The 7,253-nt window shown below is 41.2% G+C and overlaps 1 protein-coding gene across 1 annotated transcript in view; it reads right to left on the minus strand.

The window, feature by feature from the left end:
• Positions 1-6,691, minus strand: part of EP400 (E1A binding protein p400) — a 129,382-nt gene extending 122,691 nt beyond the window's left edge. Inside the window, exon 1 of the mRNA XM_044685391.1 lies at positions 6,545-6,691. The gene's annotated coding sequence lies outside the window, so the exon portion shown is untranslated. The remainder of the gene's footprint in view (positions 1-6,544) is intronic.
• Between the last annotated feature and the right edge of the window lie 562 nt (positions 6,692-7,253).

Consider the following 7,253-nt stretch of genomic DNA (forward strand, 5'->3'; position numbering starts at 1 on the left):
CTTATCACCCCCTCCACAGACTACTACAAAAGTGTCCTAATTAGGCTCTCTACCTCTCAAGTCTCCCTTTTCCAATCAATATTCCTAAAACGTAGGCCCACTATATCATTCTTCTGCTCAAAAAGCTTCAGTATCTCCCTATGTAGGTAGAGGTAGCTGGTGACACAGTAGGTAGTGTTGGGCTTCAAGTCAGGAAAATCTGATTTCAAGCCTGGCCTTAAGACACTTACTAGCTGTGGGACTCTGGGCAAGTCACTTAACTTCTTTCTACCTGTTTCCTCAACTGTAAAATAAGGATTTGTTATTGCTGGTTTATCATTTATCTGTGTCCAGCTCTTTGTGACCACCATAGCTATCCATGGGGCTTTCTAGGCAAGGATACTAGAGTGGATTACCATTTCCTTCTCCAGTGTATCCACTGGATCCTTTTGTCAGGCAATGAGTCACATAGCTAGGAAGTATCTGAAGCCAGAAATGAATTCAGGTCTTCCTTACTCCAGGCCCAGCACTCTATCTACTAAGCTTCCTAGCTGCTTCAAAATAATATCATCTACATCCCAAGGGTTATTGAAAAGATTAAATGAGATATTTGTAAAAAGTATCATGCCTGGTACACAGAAGACACTATATAAGTATGTATTCTCTTCCTTTATTTTCCTTCTAGAATAACATAAAAACTTTCTCATTTGGCATTTAAAGCCCTTCAAAAGCTCCAGACTACTCTTCCTGGCTTATTCAGCATTACTCTTCTTCTCACACTCTAACATCAGCTTTAATGGCCCGGCAGCTGTTCTGCAAGCACTATATCCTCTTTCCTAATTGTGTGTCACACCTTCCCCTATCACTCCCTCTTCATTTTCCCCTCAGGAACTCCTGACTCTTTTGAAAACTCAGCTCAAGTGCCTCTGTCTCCTGCACAGGGTCTTTTCTGATGATCCCTTCTCCAGATGCTAGTGACATCCCTCTCCCCCAAAATACTTTGTTTACAGTGTATATATTTTGTATTTAGTTATATACATATATTATATATATTGTTTCCCTCAATAGAATGTAAGCTCCATGAGTGTAAAGAATGTTTCATTTTTTGACTTTGTATCTCTTTTTCTTACTAGGAAAGTGGGCACTTAATTAAAACAGGTCAAGTACCTGAAAAAGAATCCAGAAGCAAAAGGTTGGAGTAGTTCCCTCTCCCTCCTCTCATCATTTAGCATCCTTTTGAACTCTAATCTCATGATCTTATGATCACTCCATTCCCCCATGGATCCCATCAATCCTCCTTTAATCTTCTTGCCTTCAATACAGCTATATGGAACATTTTAAAACTTTGGTTTTTTCTGTTCTTGGTAACTTCAGCTCCTTCTGAAGGACTAAAGGGCAGTGCAACATACTGTTTTATTCATTTTCCATTATCTTTCCTTGCTTCATAGTTTCTTTTGAAAATCTCCATTAAATTTTTTAATTATGCACTAAGTCAAAAAACTGTTCATAACCTTTAACCCAGATATAGCACTACTAGACTCTACCCCCAAGGAAACCAAAGGCAAACAGGCTACATATATAATATAATATTCAGAGCAGTATTTTGTATAGTAGCAAAAAACAGAAATCAGTATAGGTGCCCATCCACTCGAGCAGCATTAGTGAAGGTACCCAGAGGATAAATTCAAGCTGTCTGTGAACCCTCCACATTACCAGAGAGTAGAGAGAGGAAGTGCTTGCTTTGGGCAACTGGACAGAGGGGCAGGACATGCAAAAAAATGTCCTCAGGCACTGGAAACAGAGCAGCTCCCCAAGTGCCGGTTGGGCATGTGTGCCAACACTTCACCAATGCTGCATTAGAGAACTGCTGGTCAACTGTAGCATATTAATGCAATGGAATACTATTATACTACAAGAAGTTTAACATAAGAATTCAGAAAAGCACTGGGAAGACATAATACAAATCAATACAAAGGAAGTAATCAAGAACAATTTACAAAAAGAAATAACTAAAATAATGTAAATGTAAACAATAAAAGACCAACAAGTTGATTATAATAAGCAATCTCAATCCTAGAGAACAAACAATAAAACACATATCCCTCCTCTTGATAATGAGGTAGAAGACTAGAGATGTGGAATATTCCACAGGCTGTCAAGATGGACCAAGTCAACTGGTTTTACTCACCTATTTTTATTAAAAGTGAGGGTTCATTGACAGGAGGGATATATTAAGAAATAAATGGTGTCAAAACAAGTTATATCAACAAAATTTTCAAAATAAAAACCAATATAAATTGAACTATATGAAGGGAAAATGTTTAAAATGAATGAAAGCTTTATGGATTGAGATAATTCTCTATAAATATACAATAATAGCTTTAAGTAATTCCCCTTTTTCTGTTTAATCACAATGGTTTCTCTTTGTGACTTCAAAATTTCATTCCTGAAAGTATCCTACACCTCATAGACAGATTTTTACTATATAATTTCAGTCCAGAGGACCGTAGCCATTCTTTGACTGAACCCTTTGGAATTTGCTCTCCCAAAATCCAAACATGTGACAGATATGCCTGAGTGCCCCTAAGAATGGCTTCTTCACTTCTCCTCAGCTACTAGTTTCTCCCTATTGGTATAAATCAAATCCAGAAATTCCCCTTTGCAATGCTTCTGCTGTTTAAAGAATGAAATTATCATTAAAGTAAACAAAGAAAGTATTAGCTGCTCTCTTTCTAGCAACAGCACATCTTTAGATAACTGAAGTCTTCTATCACTACTATACTGTGTCTCAATGCCTTGGGTAGGTAGCCTCTATTCTACTTCAGTAACAGTACCGCTCTGTTTATAGTTTACAAGCCAATGGAACCCATTTGATTCCAGGATCTCTTTATATGACACTATATTCTTTGTTTTTTTTTAAACCCTTACCTTCTACCTTAGAATCACGACTATATATTGGTTCTAAGGCAAAAGAGTGGTAAGGGCTAGGCAATGGGGGTCAAGTGATTTGCCCAGGGTCACACAGCTAGGAAGTGTCTAAGGCCAGATTTGAACCTAGGACTTCCCGTCTCTAGGCCTGGCTCTCAATCCACTGAGCTACCCAACTGCCCCTATGACACTATATTCTTAAAAACAATACTATTTCACTTCTCTTCAACCTTCTTTTCCAATCTCCCTTATCTGTGAATAAAAATATTCCCTTCCAGAACCAGTCACAAGTCCTACCCCACCAAGTCTCAGTGATTCTTACAAAGCAAGTCTGACTTATTTTGAGATCTCTAGTTCATCTAGTCTGTTACCCATTCTCTGTGAATTCATGTAATATCTAAGGCCATACATCTGACCAAGTGTTTCTCTAAGACTTTTGCCTCCCAGGAGATATAGACCTGCTATTCTTATTCCTGCATTGTAACTACTCTGTAGGACATCTAATTTGGTTTACAAATGCAAGAAATTTTCTCTTTTCCCCTTCCTTTTCAGAGTAGAGTCCTTCAAATTAGATTGGAAGGTTCCTAAGACAAAGAAATTTTTTATCAACTGAGCTTTACATGCAATCCATTCCTGCCTAGGAGTCCATCATTCCCATATTTTAAGCATGGTTCAAATCATCATCTCTTAGCCATCTATTCACTTCCCAAATCTACCTCTCTCTTCTGAAACCCTTGTTTTCAATGAGCAGCAGAGGTGAAAAGAATACCTACGTACCTAAACTGACCAATCTCCTGCTCAAGACTTCATAATTTTTTTTCAAAGTTGTCTAGATTCCTACTGATAGTATCAATTTTATGAATCTTATGAATCTCTAGAAATGAAAGAGAAGTCATCCAGTTTGACAAGTCATGGGAAGTTCTTTTACACACTCTATATAAGTTCCAGAAAAAGACAGCAATCCTCTTTATTATTAATATCCAATCAACAAAGAGCTGCCTCTGCCTTTCAGCAAGGAGTCAGTTGCCAGCCATCACTACTTATTTTTTTCTTCCTCTGACCTTTTACTGGATTAGGTCTCACTCAGTACTACACCTGTAGATTCATATCATTATCCACATTATTAGAAGACAAGAAGCTACCTTTTCCTTTTTGGGATAATACTCTTCAGCTAGCATTTATTTGTAGAGCAATTTAAGATTTGCAAAATACTTTATAAAAATTATCTTATTATTTCACAATAATGCTGGGAGATATGAGTTATTATTATTTCCATTTTACTGATGAGGAAAATAAGTTCAATAGAGGTTAAGTGACTTGACCAGAGTCACACGGTCAGTATCTGAAACCATATTTGAAGTCAGGCCCTTTCTGACTTCAGGTTCAGAAATCTATCCACTCTAACTCCTATCCTCTCTGTTACTTTAGTTCCAAGTGTTCAGGGGTCTTGCTTCCATTTCTCCAGTCACAATCTTCTACTTTCCAATAACCTGACCCAGGTCAGAATTCTCTTCTGCCTCATCAAATCCTGTTCCTTCTGTATTTTAACACTGAAGATCTCAATCCACTATTTTAAGGGAAACCCCATTCTCTCTGATAGTCTAAGAACAGAGATGAGTTCTTTCCCCTAAGGAGATCAGCCTGTGCTAGCAAAAACAAGCAGTGCATGACCTGTGCAGGTCACTGAAATTCTCCCAGTTCTCTGTACTTTCTGGAAGCAAAATCCTCAATATTCTGTCATCCCTTTTGGTACCAGCTCCCCAGAAAACTGATAAGCAACCTGACAGTGGAGTTATCTTTTGTCTTTCTCCTCACCTCCTTAGCCCACAGACACAACCAATTTCTTTTCCCTATTCTTATTAACAACTTCCTTTTCATTCTCCTTCTCAATGGGTCCTTTTCTTTCTCAAGTCTCAAAAAAAAAAAAAATCAAATAATTTCAGAGCTAGAAGGTATGTCAGATGCCATCTTGAATTTGTTGACTTGATTAAGGAAAATTCTAATTTTCCTAAGGTACTAATTTCCAAAGCAATTAGTGGTATCTCACAATCTCTTCCATACATCTTTCATATTGTTATGCCTTAAAAGATATTATTCTCACTGTCTCCAATTTAAACAGTAGATGGTTTAACTTTAATTCAGAAATTAAGAGTTGAGATTACTTTAATATTTCAGTTTACTTAAACAAAAAACAAATCAAAAAATAAAATCTTTCTGTTTTCCTTTTAAGATTACATTTTAAACAGTAAAATTTCTATGACAATGAATATCTCTGCAATATTATGACAGTTTTCTAAACCAATGTTAACTGAATTAAAATATTCTAAATAAGAGCAGGAAATAAGCATTATTAACATTTGGCTATAACATGAAAACATGTGCAAAATCAATATTATTCAACATTATTTTACTGCCATCTAGTTGAAAAATAAAAACTGTATGTAATTGTCTCATTTTAAATGTTTCAAATAGGTTAGCCACAAAAGCAAAGAAAAATGCTGTATAAATAGGAATGATCATAATAAAGGATCTTACTAAATACAGTCAAAACAACCCATTAAAACAACTTGTCAAAGACTGCTGAAGTCATTGAAGTACCTTTTTTAAAACTGGCTTATTAGTTAAATGAACAATTTTTCTTTTTTTAAATTAACAATTTTCAAACAATTCCATGGCATCCAAGGCCTTTTCCAGTTTTAAAATTCTATGATTCAGTCTTAAGGTTTTGGTTTTATTTTCACATTAGATCTAGACCCAAGTTTGATATTTACATGATGTACTGGGGGTGGGGGGAGAGGAACCTCACTTGATGTGTCTCAAGTTTCTTAATATGTAAATCAAGTATGTTATACTAATAATGTTTATTTCCTTTCGTTCTTCCTCTTACCAAGCACTATTAAAATAGGGATTCTTGGGATTATTTTTTAGATTTGTCACAGATTTAGGTTGGAAAGGATCTTAAAATTATTTCCAATCTTGATTTTAAAACCCAGAAAGGTTAAGGGCCTTGTTCGGGGTCCCAGAGGAAAGATTCTTACTCTCCATCCAGGCTTACTTTCCAGTTTATAGTCACTATACCTAAAAGATTATAGGGTGGAAGTCTCTTGTTTCCATAAGATCTTCCTAGGAAGGCTCAAGAGAACCTAGCCTGGGACTCGAAGCTGTAGATCACTTCCACCATGGGGAAAGGTAACAGGGGAGGGAAGAAGGTTGACAGCTCCGCCGTTACTTTGGTCCTTTGCCCAACATCGCTATGTCTCCAAGGGGATCCTCCATCCTGCCGAGCCAGGCCGGATGATGGCGAAGAACAAAACACGAAGGATAGAATGAGGGCAGAAATCACTACTACGGCTGCGGCCGTGAAGGAGACGGGAGAGGTCAAGTCGTTTCCCGGTCTCTGGGCCTCGGTTTCCTCCCCGGTTAAGATAAAGGGGGGCTGGCCTGGCAGGTCTGCAGTGTCCCTCGTCCAGAGCTCCCCCGGGCGCTGACAACAATGGTCAAGGTGAGGAGGACTCCGTCCGCAAGCACACCGGGAACCTAGGCTTCGCTTCCCCAGGCCCAACCCCTCGGCCGAGACCGACACCTCCGCCCCCCCCCCACTCGCCCGCCCGCCACAAAGAGGAGGCGACGGACTCACGTCCCACGCCGAAAGAAGAGCTGGGAAGGCCCCGCAGCTCCGCGGCGGCCCAGCGCGGCCTCTCCCACCTGAGCTCTAGCCCGAGCTTCAACACAGCCGCGGCCCTCAGCGCCTCCGTCCAGCGCTCCGTCCGCCTCTCCGTCAGTCCGTCAGTCCGTCCGTCGGCAGCGACGGTCCGGAAGCCCCGGCGGCCCCTCGGTCCGCCGACCGGAAGCGGCCCCCGCGCGCCTACGCGCCGCGCCTCTAGGGGCCCGGGCCCAGCCCGTGCCGCCAGAGGGAAATCGGGGCTGGGGGGGGTGGGGAACCGAAGGGGGAAAAACCGTATGCCGCCGCTCCGCGTTCAGTCGCCCGCCGGAGTTCTCTCCACGACTCCTGGGGACGACTTACCTCGGCTCCTAGCAGGTGGGAAGAAGACGACGGCAGTGGCAGCGGCGGTGGCGGCTGTATCGTTCATCGACCCAAGAGGCGAGAGGCGGCGCGACCACGGCGAGCCGGCGAGGACACGCGCCTCCAGGACTTTCCTCTTCGCGTAGTCCCCCGCTCACCTCAAGGCCCAGCCTGAGCCCCACTTGCTAGGGCGGGCCAATTGGAGGCCTGGGGGGCGCTAAGGGGGGAGGGGGAACTGGGAGACGGAGGGCCATAGAGAAGAGAAAAGGATAGAGAGGAAGAGATCAGAGAGAGGAGACGTGAGAGAGAGAGGCTGGCGGGC

This window comes from Gracilinanus agilis, chromosome 1, assembly GCF_016433145.1.
Source record: "Gracilinanus agilis isolate LMUSP501 chromosome 1, AgileGrace, whole genome shotgun sequence".
Lineage (NCBI taxonomy): Eukaryota > Metazoa > Chordata > Mammalia > Didelphimorphia > Didelphidae > Gracilinanus > Gracilinanus agilis.